Source organism: Bos indicus, chromosome 11 (assembly GCF_029378745.1).
Source record: "Bos indicus isolate NIAB-ARS_2022 breed Sahiwal x Tharparkar chromosome 11, NIAB-ARS_B.indTharparkar_mat_pri_1.0, whole genome shotgun sequence".
Lineage (NCBI taxonomy): Eukaryota > Metazoa > Chordata > Mammalia > Artiodactyla > Bovidae > Bos > Bos indicus.
In genome coordinates this window covers 85,970,728-85,988,357 of record NC_091770.1, presented here as the reverse complement: position 1 = coordinate 85,988,357, position 17,630 = coordinate 85,970,728, and the positions used below count along the sequence as shown (strand labels likewise).

Here is a 17,630-nt window from a genome sequence, read left to right as displayed (position 1 = left end):
TCTCAGCAGAGGATCTGCTTGGCTGCACTAGGGTAGTGGGGAGAGGTCTTCATGTTTATCAGGATTTAAGCTTCCTTTGCTGGGAGGGATTGGGGGCAAGAGGAGAAGGGGTCGACAGAGGATGAGATGGCTGGATGGCATCACTGACTCGATGGACATGAGTCTGAGTGAACTCCGGGAGTTGGTGATGGACAGGGAGGCCTGGCGTGCTGCGATTCATGGGGTCGCAAGGAGTCGGACATGACTGAGCGACTGAACTGAACTGAGAGCAGGGCTGTGGCTTAGTCATTTTTCATCATGGCAATACCAATAAAAGCTACCATTTTTGAGCACCGACTATGTGCTAGACAGTATGAAACATGCTTTATGGTCTCTTGGTGTCATTGAAGCCCTCCAACAGTCTTATGATATAGGTGCTATTATCCTCATTTTGCTGAAAAAACAGGGTCTGGAAAATTGTTTTTCAGTCATTAAGTCATGTTTGACTCTTTCCAACCCCATGGACTGCAGCACACCAGGCTTCTCTGTCCTTCACTATCTCCCCAAGTTTGCTCAAGCTCTTGTCTGTTGAGTCTGTGATACTATGTAACCATCTTGTCCTCTGCCACCCCCGTCTCCACTTGCCCCCAGTCTTTCACAGTATCGGGGTCTTTTCTGGAAAGTTAAGTCACTCAAATACCTAGTATATGTAAGCTAGGCATATTGAATGAGTGATTGAATTATTACTGCAAGCTAATGGAAGGGAACAGCTGAAGAGAAGACCTAGCCAGTATGAGCCAAAAACTTAAAAGGATGTTCAGTTCAGTTCAGTTCAGTTGCTCAGTTGTGTCCGACTCTTTGCGACCCCATGAATCACAGCATGCCAGGCCTCCCTGTCCATCACCAACTCCCGGAGTTCACTGAGACTCACGTCCATCGAGTCAGTGATGCCATCCAGCCATCTCATCCTCTGTCCTCCCCTTCTCCTCCTGCCCCCAATCCCTCCCAGCATCAGAGTCCTTTCCAATGAATCAGCTCTTCGCATGAGGTGGCCAAAGTACTGCAGTTTTAGCTTTAGCATCATTCCTTCCAAAGAAATCCCAGGGCTGATCTCCTTCAGAATGGACTGGTTGGATCTCCTTGCAGTCCAAGAGACTCTCAAGAGTCTTCTCCGACACCACAGTTCAAAAGCATCAATTCTTTGGCGCTCAGCCTTCTTCACAGTCCAACTCTCACATCCATACATGACCACAGGAAAACCATAGCCTTGACTAGATGGACCTTTGTTGGCAAAGTAATGTCTCTGCTTTTTAAGATGCTATCTAGGTTGGTCATAACTTTCCTTCCAAGGAGTAAGCATCTTTTAATTTCATGACTACAGTCACCATCAGCAGTGATTTTGGAGCCCCCAAAAATAAAGTCTGACACTGTTTCCCCATCTATTTCCCATGAAGTGATGGGACCGGATGCCATGATCTTCGTTTTCTGAATGTTGAGCTTTAAGCCAACTTTTTCACTCTCCACTTTCAGTTTCATCAAGAGGCTTTTTAGTTCCTTTTCACCCTCTGCCATAAGGGTGGTGTCATCTACATATCTGAGGTTATTGATATTTCTCCTGGCAATCTTGGTTCCAGCTTGTGCTTCTTCCAGTCCAGCGTTTCTCACGATGTACTCTTCATATAAGTTAAATAAGCAGGGTGACAATATACAGCCTTGACGTACTCCTTTTCCTATTTGGAACCAGTCTGTTGTTCCAAGGTTGTTACCACCCAATTATTCTTTTTTTTTGCAATTTTTAAGCTTCAAATTTGAGTAGCAGTGGAGGGGAGGAGATTTCAGTGTAGGCAAATAACATAAGACATGGATGAGGGAATAGGTTTGTAACCAGCCAAAAGATCAGCTTGACATAGTAAAAAAAAGGGAAAAATACTTAAGTGTCAGTCACTGTGCTAAATACATTATCTTACTTAAAACTCACAGAACCCCTTTGAAGTAAGCCTTGTTATCTCTGCTTATGGGGAGGAAAGGAGCTCAGAGAGGATGCGGGAGGGTCCTGAGGTCACACAGTAACTGACCAGTGAGGGGCAGGATGGGAACCCAGGCACTGGCTCCATAGCAGCTTTTCCTGTAAACACAAGCCAGGAATGGAGATTTCATTAATTATGCTTGAATTTTACTTTGTATTTGATGGGGGTGGGGGTGGGGAACCCGGGTGATACACAGATTTCTTTTATACTAACAAACCCAAGAACTGGCTCTGTCCCAGGAAAAGGTTCCAGCTCAGTGCAGGGAAAAGGCCAAAGAGCTGATGAAAGATTTGGGGTTGCCAGAAAGAGCTTGGTGTGACTGGTGTGCAGTTCAATGATGGTGACCAAATTTTACAAAACAGAATCAGCTTGCCATGTCTGTTTGTGTCCCCCTCCCCCAACCCCCCCACCCCGCCCCACCCCAAGGATCAGAGAACTCCTGAAAATGTGGTTTGGATACAGAAATACAGTCACACGGTCAGTTCTAATATAATGCGACAAGTTTCTAAAAATTATTGAGTCATAAAAAATTGCACAATGAAAACAGCAGGAGTTATGGGAAAGTTGGCATTATAGGCATAGAACTCAAAAATTTAATCAATGACATATTGAAAACAAAAGGTAAATGCCTAATAGAAAAGGGAAGCACAGGGGACTTCCCTGGTGGCCCAGTGGTTAAGAGTCCTTACTTCCAATGCAGGGGGTGTGGGTTCTATCTGTGTGTGTGTGTGTGTGTGCGCGCGCACGTGCACACGCGCACATTCAGTCACTCAGCTGTGTCCAGCTCTTTTCGACCCCCTCAGCTGTGTCTGGCTCTTTGCAACCCAATGGACTGTAGCCTACCAGGCTCCTATGTCCATGGGATTCTCTAGGCAAGAATACTGGAGTGGGTTGCCATGCCCTCCTCCAGGGGATCTTCCTAACCTACCGATCGAACCTGCATCTCCTGTTCCTTCTGCATTGAAGGTGGATTGTTTACCGCTGAGAATCCAGGGAAGCACCTTTGATCCCTGGTCAAGGAATTAAGATCCTGCTTGGCCAAAAAAAGAAAAAAAAAAAAAAAAAGGGAAGCACAATTCTACGTATGAGAAATGGTCAAAAAATACATAAAGGCTGCAATAAATGTGGAGCTTGACTTAGAAGTGCAAGATGAATGGAGGTTTTATGTGCAGAAGTACTCGTGGGAAGTGTTGGCAATTGTGAGATACTGTGAAGGAGTGGAAGGAGAGAGATGTGGAATCATATGGAAAGTTCTAACACCAGAGACAGATGGCTGTGGTTCGTCATAGATACTGAGATTGGAGGTGGCTGGTGGGTGTTGGAGGTGTGTGGTTTGGTGTCTTCCTTAAGCAGCTCACTTTAGCTGGGCACCATTTTTCTGCATTCATCTTAGTGTTTCTTGCCAAGTAAATTACACCAAGCGTACACAAAATACACCAAGTTTTCAAGTTGTTCTGTAATTTATTAATCTGTTGGAACAGATCTGTGGTTTAAAAACAAGAGGTGTAGCAGAACTGACTGATGTGGAAATGTGTGTGGCTCCCATACCTGTGGCTTTTCCAGTCAGCTCTCTAGGTAGCCAGGGGTCCCCACTGGGGACTAAATGCATGTGTCCTCCCCACCCGGATTCACATGTTGAAACCTAATCTTTGATGTGATGGTATTGGGAGTTGGGGCCTTGGGGAGGTGATGAGGTCATGGGGGTGGCACCTTCGGGAATTGCATGGGTGCCCTTTAAAAAGACCTCCAGAAAGCTCCCTCATCTCTTCTGCCACCTGAGGACACAATGAGAAGCTGGTCCATCTATGAGCCAAGAAATGAGCTCTCACCAGATACCAAATCTGTTGGCACCTGGGTCGTGGACCTCCCAGCCTCCAGAACTGAAGAAATAAACGTGTGTTTTCTGAGCCCTCCAGTCTATGGTGTTTTTTTACAGTAACCTCAGAGGACTAAGACCCTCCCTTGGCTCTAAACCAGAGGGTGGACCAGGGGTCACTTCTAAGACATCTTCCTCTTTGATTTTCGAGTCTCTCACTGAAGGGGCTGGGTGACAAAGTATGCCCACCCTTCCAAATCTCTCAGAGGATTATAATTATAGGGGTTTTTTTTTTTAATCCTTTATATATCCCGGTTTTTTTTCCTCTGGCTGCTTTAGTATCTTTTCTTCTCCTGGATGTTCTTGTCATGCTTTGGTCTTTCTTCAGAGGCCAGGTGACCCTTGGGTCTTCATGTGAGTTTTGAAAAGAGAACGTTGACTGGGAGATTTGCAGCCTCAGGTGGAGCTTGTGCTCAGGGGTTGATGTGGGTGCTCAGGACAGCATTTGGAGGCCTCTAAATACTAGACTGTGTCTATATTAGTGGCCCTAGTTCCCCTCGGTTGATTCAGTTTAACTGATTGCATGTTTTGCCAGGGGTGCACCACCTGAGTCCTGGAATTCCACATGTGGCCGTCGAGTGAGAAATGCAGGAGCCAAGTGCTCTGCATACAGCATTTCAAAGAAGTCCTCTGCTTTCGGCTAAACCCCAAGTCTGGGTTTCTGTAAGGCCAACCAGCTTCCTCTCGTTACTCCCCCTGTATCAGCCACAAATCTTCTCTCCAGTCTGGCTTCTGGAGTTTCGTTAAACCTAAACAAAGACAGAAATGTTCAGGTCTCTTTAGGGAGGTCAGGTCCATCACACAACACAAGAGACTTTTGAGGTAGGTTTTGAAGGATGAGTAGGAGTTCATGTCATGAACGAGGTGTAAGGGCCTCCCATGCTCACAATGCTGGAGTTGTGAGCAGTCAGCGTCAGGCAGTACCAGATCCTCACAGTTGGTAGGAGTAGAGCAGATCGAAAGTGATCTAAAAACTCTCAGGCAAATGGTTTGCAAAAGCCAAGGCATCTTTGTTCATTAGTGGTGGTGACCATGGTCTCCAGGACGTTCTGTTGCACAGGTGGAGACTTTTTGCCTTTTGAAGGTCATCACTTCCAGCCTTTGTGGTTACAAAAAAAAAACCCCAACACAGTTGGCTGCTAGTTTGGTGAATCTAGGGTCTTCCCTGGTGGCTCAGATGTTAAAGCATCTGCCTGCCATGCAGGAGACCCAGGTTCAATCCCTGAGTCAGGAAGATCCCCTGGAGGAGGAAATGGCAACCTGCTCCAGTATTCTTGCCTGGAGAATCCCATGGACAGAGGAGCCTGGGAAGCTACAGTTCATGGGGTTGCAAAGAGTTGGACACCACTGACCTACTAACACACACACACGTGGTGAATCTATCCATCCTTGTCACATATAAGGTGGAGGGGATTTGGCCGGGAGGTGGGGTGAACAGTATTTGATATGAAATAGAAGAGAGGGGTTTATGGCAAGGAGATACACTGACACTGAGCATAGATGTGCAGATGTAAATTCGGAAGGAAGGCTCTTACCAGACATACCCATCGGAGCTGACACTCAGGTGAGCTCTCCTGTGCAGGCACCTGTTATTTTCACATCAAAAGCCTATTTTGACAGCAGCAGGAAAGCACAGTCAGTTCAAAGGTATGTAATACATACAAACTGCCTGATGAAGGCAATTCCTTCTTTGCTACTTTTCTTCTCATGATGATGATAATTTATGTCAGTTTAAAATGAGCAAATTATAGAAAAGATTAAAGAAGCACTAAAAACATCTTGAATTATTTCACTCTTATCATGGCCTTCAGTTCAGTTCAGTTGCTCAGTCATGTCCAACTCTTTGTGACCCTGTGGACTGCAGCACGCCAGGCTTCACTGTCCATCACCAACTCCTGGAGCTAGCTCAAACTCATGTCCATCGAGTCAGTGATGCCATCTAACCATCTCATCTTCTGTTGTCCCCTTCTCCTCCCGCCTTCAATCTTGCCCAGCATCAGGGTCTTTTCCAGTGAGTCAACTCTTCACATCAGGTGACCAAAGTATTGGAGTTTTAGCTTCAGCATCAGTCCTTCCAATGAATATTCATTGGCCTATACCATTCATGGCCTATACCGTTAGTATTTCATATGTGCCCTTCCCTGTTCTGAGTACCCTCTACATATTCATTCATGGAATCCACACAACACCCCTAAGAAACTGGTACTTTTATCCCTTCTTTCACATTGCAGAAACCAAGACACAAAAGGTTAGGGAAGTTGCTCAGGGACAAATGTCCATTAAGTCAGAACTGAAACCCAAGCCTGGGTCAAACCCAAGGTATCTCTCTCTAGATATGTTGCTTTTGTTGTCTAGTTGCCAAGTTGTGTCCGACTCTTTGTGACTCCATGGACTGTAGCCCGTCTGGCTCTGCTGTCCAAGGAATATCCCAGGCAAGAATACTGGAGTGGGTTGCCATTTCCTCCTCCAGGGGAGTCTTCCCAACCCAGGGATTGAACCTGAGTCTCTTACATCTCCTGCATTGGCAGGTGGATTCTTTACCACTGAGCCACCTGGGATGTGCCGCCCCACCCCCACTAGATGTCTCTTTCTATAATAAAATATCATATGCTATCATATGTCATATTTATATATGACATAGATGTGTATATATGTATTTCTCTCTTTCTATTTCTGTAAGAATTTAAAATCTTTTCCTTGCTAAACGGTGCATCCTGAGTGTATCCAGATTATTTAAAAACTTCATTCACAAAGCCACTTCCTTGTGGACTGTTGCTCTGATTACATTAATTAGATCATAAACAAGGCAGCGTTGTGTTTACATTTTTAAAATTATATACCTTAAAGCATGAAAATTAATTATCTCGAAAGCTCATAAAATTGAGAAAGATCTTTTTTTCCTGTATCTCTTTATAGTTAAACACCTAAGAATAGCCTTTACCTTGTTAAAAAAAAAAACCAAAGCACGTGCGTATGGTTATTGGAGACTGCATGAAGCCTTCCTTTCCTCTTGGACGTTTCTGTGGTTTTTAACACCGTGACAGGGCTCTGAGTGGTGGACCTTGTAGGCCCTTCAAGCAGGGTCACTTCCTCTTCAGTCCCCCGGGTCCTCAGATGTGATTTCCTCCCCCAGACCCCGCCCCTTGAGAGAAGCCCAGTCGGGGTTTGCCGGGTGTGTGGGTGGGGTGGGGGGCGGGGGCGGGGACTCCCGCAGCATCCCTCAAGCAGGGCCACCAGGGGGCGCTGCCCTATCTGTCCTTGAAGACCTGGAGACAGGTGGGTTCTCACCTGCCTTGCTCGGAGTAGGGGCTCAGCCTGGAGGAATAGGTCTGTGACACGGGGCTCTTCCTTCCACCCCATCCATGGTTGTTTTGAACACTGAACCTTGAAACAGCTGAGAACTCTCGTTGCTGTGTGAGACACCAACAAGAATAATCCCATCTTTTGGGCTTTGTCACAAAAGGCAGATGACGTGGGACCCCTGGGATCCTGGCCAAGTCACCTTGTCTAGCAAATGGAAAACCCTGGAAAGAAAATAAAAATCAAAGTTAAAGGGATCTGGCACATATGAGGGGGGCACCCGTGACTTCTTGTCTTCCCCTTTTCCAGTTAGGATTTGAGCAGGATTCCCCGATTTCCAAGCATCAGTTGCAACCGGAATGTGTAGGAAGATACAGACAAGAGCTGTTGTTTTCCATGATGTCCAGAGGGGTAGAAATGACTTCAGAAGAGAAGTCTGAAAACGAGCCTCTGTGACTCTTGGGGGAAGCTTCTGAGCTGGTGTGTCCCCTGCTGTGTGTGCCCAGCCAGAGGTGGCTCTTTGGAGGGCCGCGTGCCTCCCCGGGTCGGGGCCACATCTGCGGTCTTCCAGGGGCCACGAGGGCTGCCCGGTTCCCTGGGGCAGAACCGGTGCGCTTCCCTGACCCTTTGTTCTCTGCGCGAGAAGATGTGGTTCCACGCCAAGTACAAAACTTTCATGTTTGAAAAGACTGGGTTTAACTGCTGGTGGTCAGGCCAACAGATTGGTATGTACCTACATGGAGAGCACTCTGACCCAGCAAAACCCTTCAGTGCTAAGAAGATGGAAAACTGTGGCATTTGCCATCTGACCCAGCAGGAGCCTGGGGCAGATGGAGCTCAACTTGGAAAGTCTGCTGCTGCTTTCTTTTTTTTTTCCCCTCCTGGTTGTTGTTGTAGCCCCAGGAGCAGATACTGCCTTTGAAACCTTCCTGTGGGCTGGCTTGGCCCGCCTCTGCCTCCCCGGGCAGGGGCTGGGGAACCAGGGTGTCAGGCTGCCCGAATACTTGGCACTGTTCTCGTGGGCATCAAGGGCTCCCTGCATGATCAAAGGCACACCCCGGGAGGCGGGGGCCCGGCAAGCGCTTGTCCTCCACTGGGCTCAGCCTGCTCCTGGCTGGGTGCTTTCTGGCCGCCTGCAATGACCAGCTTCTTGTAAGGTACAGTGTATTCGATGTTGGGAGCGGAGCGCCCGCTTTAGGGGCGGTAGGGGGGTTGGAGAGGTGGGCCCTGGCTTTCTGGCTTATGAATAAGATGGCCCTGGCCTGTGTCAAGCAGAAAAATGGCAGAGTGTTTGTCTTTTCAGTAAGCTGAGTGAATCCACTTAATGCATTTGTTTCCTGATTTTTTTTCTGTTGGAAATGTTATCTGAAGGGATTGGAGCTATTTAGTTTTGCACAAGGTGGACCCAAAACAGCAGAGAGTCAGATTATAATTGCTAAGGAAATGAGCCTCACTCTGTGGATCCTGCCTGGTGGGCTCTGGAAAGAGGTTGGTTTTTTTTTTCCTGTAGTTTCTTCCTCCCTGCAAATCTTCCCTGGCTTTTTTCTGAAGGTGCTTCTCTCCCCTTTCAGTTCTCCCAGCGGCCAGGGGGTGGGGACATTGTGTTGGCTTTGTGGCTCCGTTCCAGAGCGCTTAAGCAAGGTCCCAGAGGGAGCGCCACCTGGCATTGTGTGGACAGATATCTGGGTGGCGTGGTGCTGAGGTGGTTTTGTGGGGCAGGAGCAGCCCTGGTTAGAGAAACAACAGATTAGACAGAAGTCAAACCCTCAGCCTGCTTTTCTTCCTTAAACAACACCTGTGGAATTTATGAGTTCCTCGAGGGAAAATCTCAGAAATCTGCATGAGAATGGTGTTTCCTGCCAGGAAGACCTCAAAGAGTTTATAGGATGCCATCCTGAAGCCTGAATGCGTTTATGGCCATATCATATATACAGGGCTGACTCTCCCTACGCTCCTTGAGCATCACGCCCACTTTCCTCCTGGAGAGCCCACCAAGGACATGGGAAACGTCGTCTTGAGAGGCCTTTGCTTTTGGTTTTGTTTTCTGAAACTTTGGGCTCATCAGAGAAAAGTTGTCATTCTTGGGTTTTGGCTGAAAGATTCTTAGCTTTTGCTGTAGGGATGAGGGAGGAGGAAGGAACAGGGACCCGTGGCAGCTCAGCTCTGAGCTGGAGTCTGGGATGCTGACCCTGGGTGCAGCCGGGTCTGTTACCTTCCGAGAGGCCCTGAGGTCAGCAGGGGTGCTGGGAGAGGGCCGTCTCTCAGAAAGGGCCACGTGGGAGGGTCTGAGGTCCTCAGGTGTGCTTTGGGTGTGACCCAGAGCGGAGGCAGATGGCAGAGGCAGCGGAAGACCAGCCTCTCGGAGGTCATGGATGGGTTTTCTCTCTCGCAGACTTGAACCCCAGTCTGCACTCCAGGGCACGGCCATTTTCTTCTCTGCTGTGCTGCCCTCTCCACGTGAGGCTTTGCATGTAGCTCAGCAGATGCTTGTGAGGGAACAGAATGCAAGCGAGGGGATGGCTGGAGGGTGCACTGAGCTCCTCTGACACCCCCCGGTCTCTCTCCTCCAGCACTGTGATGGCGACACCACCTCTAGCCTCTTCCTCTTTCTAAGTCCTGTCTCCCCCTCATTCAGCCTCCACGTGAGCCAGGCTTTGTGCCCTCTTGAAGTGAAGTGAAGTCACTCAGTCACGTCCAACTCTTTGTGACCCCATGGACTATACCCCACCAGGCTCCTCCGTCTATGGGATTCTCCAGGCAGGAACACTGGAGTGGGTTGCCATTTCCTTCTCCAGGGGATCTTCCCGACCCAGGGATCGAACCCGGGTCTCCCACATCACAGGCAGAGCCACCAGGCTTTACCCTCTGAGTCACCTTTCAGGCTATGCCCTCTGGAGTCTCAACATATTGCAATATTCTCCTATATTCCTCCTTAGGAAGCCTAGGCAATCTCTCTGCCATACAGTCTGTTCTGGCTGGCTTAAAGTCCTTGCCTGACTCTGCAGGGTTCAATCTGACCGTGTTCGCAGGGCTCAGCCTAGACTGGCCCTCGTCACCCTCTTACACTCATGCTCCATCATCTGTGCATCACCAGTCACACGTGGGTGTCACTCCCCGGGATCCCGCCTGCATGTGTTGCCCACCTCCTGCCCGAATGCCCTTCCTTCTCTCTGGCTGGCAAACCTGTGCTCATCCCCTGACTCAGCTCTTCCCGGAGTTGCCCCAACACTGACCTGAGTCAGAACCTCCCTTCCCATCTCGTTTCCTTCAGAGCTGCCCTCTTGCCTAAATCCCTGCTGAGGCAAGGGTCACACGGCCTTGTTTACCTGCGCTCTCCTCCCTACCTGCGAGTTTCTGCAGGTCAGGGACTCTGTGGCTTTCACTTTCACCCTGAGCTCCAAGGGGGAATGAAATGTTTCTGCCCTGAATCCAAATTAGACTGTTTAAGCGTTGCAGGTCAAACCACGAATCTAAGAGGGAGGTTCTCTGCTTCTCACGTGGGAGGCAGAGAACAGACACGGAGTTGTTAATCAGTGGCTTAGGACAGACCCAGCTGTCTGACCTCGGGCCTGAGACCTTCCAGACCTCCGGCCGTGTCTTCTCCTTGAGCCCGGGGTGGCCCCGGGTGGAGGGTGGGTCTCTCTCTCCGGCCGCCTGGGGGTAATGAACAGAGTTGATGGCTGCTCCTTCGGCAGACCCGCTCCCAAGAAAGTGTTCTGGGCTCTGTGGGCAGCAAGCAAGCGTGGTTGCCCCCTGCGGCAATGGGAGCTTGCGCGGAGGTGGGGAAGGCAAACAAACTCTGTGTGGCTTTGTTGGGGGAGAAACCTGGAGCCCAGTGAGAGTGCTGGGGGTGGGGGTCAGAAGGGGGAACCGTGACCCTTGGCCTTGGTGTCAGCCAAGGGAAGATCAGGCACAAACAGGGCCCCGGGGCGGGAGAGTGTTCACGAGGAAAGAACAGAAGCGTACGTTGTGTGCTTGGATGCTCACGGGAAGGGCTCCCCTCTGACCCTGCTTGGAATAGAAGATAACCAGGTGAGTTCAGGTAACACCTGGGGCAGAGAGGCCTGAGTGAAAGTGAAAGTCGCTCAGTCGTGTCCGACTCTTTGCGACCCCATGGACTACACAGTCCGTGGAATTCTCCAGGCCAGAATACTGGAGTGGGCAGCCTTTCCCTTTTTCAGAGGATCTTCCCAACCCAGGGATTGGACCCAGGTCTCCCACATTGCAGGCAGATTCTTTACCAGCTGAGCCACCAGGGAAGCCTGAGAATACTGGAGTGGGTAGCCAATCCCTTCTCCAGTGGATCTTGCAACCCAGGAATCGAACCGGGGTCTCCTGCATTGCAGGCGGATTCTTTACCAACTGAGCTATCAGAAAGACATTAGGTAATACCCTTTCTGGATGACATCCCCGGGGGTTGAAATGGAAACCTTCTCTGTGTCCCCTTGGTTCCTCCCTGGGGGCTTCCGAGGCTGCACGCGACGCTTTCCGCTTTCCCACGGCACCATGCTCCGTCTCTTTGCCGTCTTCACTGTAACCTTGAGCACGTACGTGGTCTCCTTCTCCCTCTGCCTCCTCTTAGGACTTATTATATGAGAAAGAAGTGACTAGAACAGTTCCTGTTGTCAAGGAGCTTCACATCTTGAGAGGAAGGGAGAGAAGCTGTGTGGAAATGATTGCTATCTACTTGGAAAGGTACACTGCAATCGATGTACCCCTAAAGGAAGCCGGTTTAATTGTTGCTACTGGAGTACAGTGAATCAAGTCAAGATCTCTGACATTCTAAGTTGGCATCTAGAAAGGAGATTTATGAGCAGTTAATTCCAATTTAAGACAGAAAACTGGATTTGTTAATATCCTATATGCTAACAACCCTAGACATGTTAGTTCACTTAGTCCTCATTATCACTCTGGGAGGTGGTTTGTATTTGTATTATGCTTATTTAGAATTTTCTTTCTTTCTTTCTTTGGCTGCACCGGTCTTAGTTGTGACACATAGGATCTTTTGTTGTGACACATGGGATCTAGTCCCCTGACCAGGGATTGAACCCAGACCCCCTGCATTGGGAGTGAGGAGTCTTAGCCACTGGGCCACCAGGGAAGTCCCTGTCTTCATTTTACAAATGAGGAAATCAAGAGGTTAGGTAACTTACCCAAGGCCACACAGCTCAAAAGGAGCATAGTCATAAATTAAGCTGCTGTTGGTCTTATTCCAAAGTACATGCTTTTTACTACTCAGCAGGCAGATTATGGGGCTTCCCTGGTGGTAAAGAATCTGCCTGCCAGTGCAGGAGACACAAGAGACAAAGGTTTGATCCCTGGGTCGGGAAGATCTCCTGTGGAAGTACTTCCACTCCGGTATTCTTGCCTGAGAAATCCCATGGACAGAGGAGCCTGGAGGTCTGCAGTCCATGGTGTTGTGAAAAAAATCTTAGTGACTAAACAACAGTGAGGCAGATTATGAGCACTTTTGCGTTTGAAAGATTGTTTGCAGTTGGTAAAGTCCAACTTGACTGAAGGGTTTAATATCTCACAATCAAAGGGACCTGCAGGCCCATCTCTCAGAGTCCTGCTGGTTTTGACCTAAGTGGACACTATGGCTTAGAACCAAAGAGCTTGTGCCCAGCACACCGCTGGACTCAAGTCTCCACACACAGAGGGACCCAGCAAACAGGGTGCAGGTGAGGGCGCGTCCACATGTTAACTGGAGATCTGGGTGGGGAAGGGCTGGCTCTGATGGGTGAGTGGCAGCTTTATTTTTATGAGCGGAGTGACCAGTGTGCAGCAGCTAGGGATACGCAGAGCTGGGTGTTATCTCAGGAAGTGAGAGCCAGCCGTTCCAGGAACTAATAACTGTTGTTGACAGATAGGAGCTCTGGGTTTAAGTAGAGGTGCCTCCTTACTTGACCAATAAAAGGCAAAGTACATGGTACTCAGAAAGGAACAGCAGAATCACTGTGGACCCAGAGTGGACACAGCACTCCTCAGGGTCCCCAGGCAGTGCTGGTGAGCTTTTTTCTGTTTTAAAGGGTTTTTGATGTGGAGCTTTTTTTAAGTCTTTATTGAATTTGTTATAGTACTGCTTCTGTTTTGTTTTGTTTTCTTGGCCCTGAGACATCTTAGCTCCCTGACCAGGGATTGAACTTGCACCCCCTGCATTGGAAGGTGAAGTCTTAACCACTGGACCACCAGGGAAGAGCTTTTTTTCTTGTTTTTTTTTTTTTTTTTTTCCTTTTTAATATTTATTTAGCTTCATCAGGTCTTAGGTTGTGGCACATGGGATCTTTAGTGTCAGCATGTGGGATCTAGTCTCCCGACCGGGATGGAACCCAGGCTCCCTGCGTTCAGAGCCAAGAATCCTAGCCACTGGACCACCAGGGAGACCCCCCTGGTGAGCTTTTAAAGTGAAATGGATTTTCTGTCACTGGGGCAAAACTTTTGATGATTCTATTCTTTAAAAAGTAAATAGAAAAAGGTCACTTCAAGGAAAGGCTGGTGCGAGCGTATTTTTCTTTGGAAGGGCTGGAGTCTAGTTTAATCCCTGCTTTAATCTCCAGGAAGGAGCTGATCGGGCTGTCAGAGAGGGGACACTGTCCAGACCCTGGGGGCTGGCCAGCTGGTGGTTTGTTCTTCCTCTGAAGCTGCAGTGAGCCTGGTCAACCTCCTCCCTCCGGGAGACCTGGTTTCAGGTAGCATTCTTAAAATGCTCTTGATTTTCTTTGGCTAGAAATGTGTCTTTTTAAGTTTGGGGCTTTTCATTTGCTGAGGCTGTGTTTTCTTGTCATGGCAGCCCTCGTTTTGGTAAAATGCTACTAAGGAAGAGCCCAGGATTTCTAACCAAAAGATTTGGCATATTTGGACAAGTGTACACCATTAATAAAAACAAAAAGAACTTGAAAAAAATGCTCCCTTTTCTGAAATCACTAAAAGCCACGATTCACTTACTTAGGGCCCTTCTAAATCTAAAATTGTCTCAAATGTGACATTTTGGACATTCTCTTCAGCTCATCCTGCCTCAGTTTCCATAAATATAAAATGAGAACCACGCTACGTGCATTTTTAGGGCCATGGTGATGATGAAATAAATGATAAACATAAACCAAGAAAAAGGTCTGCACCAAGTGAACCTAATAATTGACGACTGTTATTTTGATTCTTAAGTAAAATGCTCTTGGGGTTTTTGTTGCATTGCTAAAGGAAATGAATGATAAAGATGTGAATGAAGACAATAAATGCTTTTAAATCCCAGACACAATGTCTTCATGCAAAATGAAGATAATAGTACTTTGGCCACATGACTGCTGGCACAAAATAGATACTAAACAAATATTGGTTTTCTTATTCTTTCATTCAAATTTGGCCCCTAAATATACGTGTGTGCTAAGTCGCTTCAGTCCGACTCTTTGCAACCCCGTGGTCTGTAGCCCACCAGGCTCCTCTGTCCACGGGATTCTCCAGGTAAGAATACTGGAGAGAGTTGCCATGCCCTCCTCCAGGGGATTGTCCAACTCAGGGGTTGAACCCATGTCTCATATGTCTCCTCCTGTCTTACCACTAGCACCACCTGTGAAGCCCCACATGTATGTACGTATATATATATATATATATATATATGTATGTATGTATGTATCAGATCAGATCAGTCGCTCAGTTGTGTCCGACTCTTTGCGACCCCATGAATCGCAGCACGCCAGGCCTCCCTGTCCAACACCAACTCCCAGAGTTCACCGAGACTCACGTCCATCGAGTCAGTGATGCCATCCAGCCATCTCATCCTCTGTCGTCCCCTTCTCCTCTTGCCCCCAATCCCTCCCATCATCAGAGTCTTTTCCAATGAGTCAACTCTTCGCATGAGGTGGCCAAAGTACTGGAGTTTCAGCTTTAGCATCATTCCTTCCAAAGAAATCCCAGGGCTGATCTCCTTCAGAATGGACTGGTTGGATCTCCTTGCAGTCCAAGGGACTCTTAAGAGTCTTAAGAGTCCAATGGACTCCAGTGTATTCTGTATATTGTAAAATATATACTGACAAATAATATCATGATTAGAGAAAATAGATATGAACAGGGGTTTTTATATTTTCTTTTTTGTTCTCTTTGGATGTAATTCTGCGTCTATGTGTGCATGTATGCTAAGTTGCTTCAGGCATGCCTGACTGTTTATGACCCCATGGACTGTAGCCCTCCAGGTTCCTCTGTCCATGGGATTCTCCAGGCAAGAATATTGGAGTGGGTTGCCATGCCCTCCTCCAGGGGATCTTCCCGACCTAGGGATCAAACCCACATCTCCTGTGTCTCCTAAATTGCAGATGGATTCTTCACTGCTGAGCCACTGGGGAAGCCTGTACTGTATATGTAAACTGTATATGTAAGTACTGTAATAGGGACTTTATAAGGTCAGTCATATGGTTCAGTGAGTATGGGTAGAATCTTCTATGAATGGGTGCCAAGTCTCTTCAGTCATGTCCAGCTGTTTACGACCCTATGGACCGTAGCCTGACTCACTCCTCTGTCCATGGGATTTCCCAGGCAAGAAAACCAGAGTGGGTTGCCATTTCCTCCTCCAGGGGATCGTCCCAACCCAGGTATTGCACCCCAGTCTTGTACATCTCCTGCATTGTTCAGTTCAGTCGCTCAGTTGGGTCCGACTCTTTGCGACCCCATGAATTGCAGCACGCCAGGCCTCCCTGTCCATCACCAACTCTGGGTTCTTTACCAACAGCGCCACCTGGGAAGTCTCCTATGAGTAATTGCAGGGTTTTATGGGCTCCCAGAGCACATTTAGCACAAGAGGATGTCTGGTTTTGGGTGTGTGTGTCTGCTTAGTCTGGTGAGGCCAACTTTCCAGTGCTGTCCTCTGGAAGTTTGGAAGAATGCTGTAGCTTTCTGTAAAACTGGGAAATGCCTTGCCACCACTGGCAAAAACCACTAGCAGGTAATGGTAATACAGATTTATAACCCTTCAGCTGAGGATGTCTGAGATTTTCAATTCTGCCAAGTTTAAACGTATTAACGCCGTGTTGCATGGAAGATTCTTCAAGATGGGCTTTTAATTCCAGACCAGGCACGAGCTATGTATCATTAGACAGCTGTCCCAACCTCTCTGAGCCTTAGTTTCTTCATCTATAAAGTCGGGATACAGATGGGGAGAGAAATAATGATCTGATAGAACTGTTGCTAAGATTAAAATCACTGATGCTTCCAGTGATGCTTAGCAGGGTGGCTCGCCTTTGCCGGAGGTCTGTAGTTCACCTGATCTTCAATTGCTCTTCTACTTAGATTCTGTAGGACATCCGTCATCAGTTTTTATGACTGCATGTTATTTATTTTTTAAAAGTAACCTTCAGTTTTTAGTAAAAATAAACATGCTCTCAGTCCAAAAAATTAAATGTTATAAACTTTAAAATGAAGAGTAGGACTTCCCTGGTGGTCAGTGGGGGAGGACTCTGTGCTTCTTTTGCAGGGGACACAGGTTCAATCTCTGGCCGGGGAAGTCAGCACCCACGTGCTGCTCGGTGTATAATGTTTTTATTTCTTAGTGCATATACAAGTTATGTTTACTCTATACTATATTAATGTGCAATAGAATTATGTCTAAAAAATGTATGTACCCCAGTATTGCTAAAAAATATTAACCATTATCTCAGCCTTCAGTGAGTTAGAATCTTATTGCTGGTGGAGGGTTGGAAATATTATGAGAATTACCAAAAATGTAACCAAGACAGGAAATGAGCAAAGCCTGTTTTTTGTTAATTTTTATTTTTTATTGATGTATAGTAAATCTACGAGGTTATGTTAGTTTCAAGTGTACAGCAAAGTAATTCAGTGATATGCACATGTATATATATATGTTCTTTTTCAGGTTCTTTTCCATTCTAGGTTATTACGAGATATTGAGGAGAGCTCCCTGTGCTATGTAGTGGGCCCTTGTTGTTTACCTAGTTTATATATAGTAATATGTTTATGTTATAGTTTATATATAGTAATATATAGTACTATGTTTATGTTAATTGCCACTCCTAATTTAACTCCACCAGGCCTCCTGCCTCCAGGTATTCCCTCCAGTTTTATTCCAAACATCTCTGTCCACCTGACCTGCTTAAAACATGACCTTTATCATTATAAACCCCTCGTTCTGAAGCCTCAGGGTTGTCAACTACTAAAGTGGGCTTCCATGGTGGCTTAGCAGTAAAGAACTCACCTGCCAATGCAGGAGACCCAGATTCGAGCCCTGGGTCAGAAAGATCCCCTGAGAAGGATATGGCAACCCCCTCCAGTATTCTTGCCTGGAGAATCCCATGGACAGAGGCGTCTGACAGGCTATGGTCCATGGGGTTGCTAAAGAGTTGGACATGACTGAGCCACTAAATAACCACAATAACGACAAAGCAGTGTCTAATTTTTACTCTCACTTTTGTTTTTTCCCACCATAGTTCCATCTTCACTACTTG

The 17,630-nt window shown here is 47.4% G+C and overlaps 1 protein-coding gene across 6 annotated transcripts in view; it reads left to right on the top strand.

The window, feature by feature from the left end:
* GREB1 (growth regulating estrogen receptor binding 1) overlaps positions 1-17,630 on the top strand; it is a 134,545-nt gene that overhangs the window by 41,687 nt on the left and 75,228 nt on the right. The window contains exon 1 of one of the 6 annotated variants that reach the window (XM_070799125.1): positions 7,985-8,339. The exons of 3 other annotated variants lie outside the window; for them this stretch is intronic. The gene's annotated coding sequence lies outside the window, so the exon portion shown is untranslated. Of the gene's footprint in view, positions 1-7,984; positions 8,340-17,630 lie in introns of those variants that run through there. 2 more of the 6 variants (XM_019970690.2, XM_019970691.2) reach the window with 2 other exon arrangements.